A 1,793-nucleotide genomic window follows, 5' to 3' on the forward strand; every position below is an offset into this window, starting at 1 on the left:
CCGTTGATGTGTTATTACAATAATTTAGGGAAGGTCGGATTCCGACTTAACTGGGTCAAATATTTCAAATTGTGTCGATGGACAAATCTCCGCCTCTTCCTCCCCCTCCTTTACAAAAAATCTTAAGCGCTGATTCTCCACTCTTCCCATGCCCCATGTCCCGTCTTCCAGAGCATCAGAAGACCGCAAACACCAATCCTCCAGCCATGCACTTGCTGTGCAGTAGCACTAAACTTACACTTGTGTCCTCTGCAACATCTTTAACGATGAATCGGTGTGGGTTTTTGCGGTTATACAAGTGCTGCGCAAAACATTTGCATCTACTAATATTTGTACCATTCCCCTGATACTGCGAAGCGAGAGGATCTTCTGTAAACTACAATTAGGCGATTCTTGTACTTCTTTCAACCTCACCTTAGGATAGGGCATGTCACATCATGCTTCGCCATGAAGGCTTCAATAAGTGTGTCTGTCAATCACTCTTGCTCATCATGATTCATTGGCATGCTTTTGTGGGAAAGGTGTCTGGGTGCTTTGCTCCTCAATTTCGCAGTCTACGTTGTGAGGGGATTTATGAAATTATTCACCTTTTCCACGTTCCATTGTGCATTTTCGACAACAAGTTGTCAAACCTTCCGGTTGATTGTGTCGTTCATTTGATGCATGGAATTGCTCATCCATTGCAAAACAATGCGTGTACAAAGTACATGGGCGCATTGTTTTGGGATTCCCCATTTCTACTTTTCCCACCCACTCCCACTTCCGCACGCACAAACCCACACACACACACACACATACACACACACACTCCTTAGTTGAGGTGTGAAGACGAGCACCGTCACGTAGTAATGGATTGTGCTTTATAGACCTCCTATCTCTACGGCATGTGTTGCAGTGTTGACCTACATTCTCGAGTGAATTTGCACGACTTGCAGAAGTGCGCACACACCAACTTTTAAGTCGGCAATTGCATCTTCACTTTCAATGAATACCATGTTTCATCTTCAACGCACATCCACATTGCTACAAATAGGTGAGAAAACCAGACTAGGCTTGAATTGAATAGATTAGATTAAGTAGGTAAATAGACGGAGAGATGGATGAATGGATGGATAGATGGGTGAACGGGTTCGTGGGTGGGTGGGTGGGTAGATAGAACAATAAAGGAATAGGTAGATAAATAAATGGGCAATAAGTCAAGTGCCACTAAGACACGTCTAAGCGCCCAGTGGTATGGCTCCTCTGCCAGCAATTGCTTAGGCAACCACCTGACACACCCACACACAGTACACTGAATCTGTGGGATTCGATGACTCAGACTTCGCATTTGGCTTCCCTGTCACCTCCTCAGTTGGTGCTGAAAGTCCCTTCCTCCTCCTGCTCCTCCTACTCATTCGTCACAGTTGTGATCGAAGCCCCACGTCCACAGTTCGCTGTCGCCAACACACCAGTGCAACCATTTCAACTTGCTTACAGAAGGTAGGACCACCCACATCCTCGGCACAGATGGACACTCCAATTCGTGCTGTTGTCACGTTTTCTCCTCGCAAACACGCGCATGAGAGAACGCTGTCCTGCTTTTCGTTGCATTTGCTTAGTGGATTGTCCAATCGTTGTCATCTCCAGTTGAAAAGTTTCGCACGATTCTGCAAGAATAGTCTACTTTTCGGATAGAACTGGCAAAGTGACAGGCCTGGACACCTCCGGCCACTCACTGCGACTCCTCTCACGTACACCACTTCTGACAAAACAGTGTGATAGCGTGAAGACTGCTATCGTCACGAGGTTATGAC

This window comes from Echinococcus granulosus (assembly GCF_000524195.1).
Source record: "Echinococcus granulosus chromosome Unknown EG_S00141, whole genome shotgun sequence".
Classification (NCBI taxonomy): domain Eukaryota; kingdom Metazoa; phylum Platyhelminthes; class Cestoda; order Cyclophyllidea; family Taeniidae; genus Echinococcus; species Echinococcus granulosus.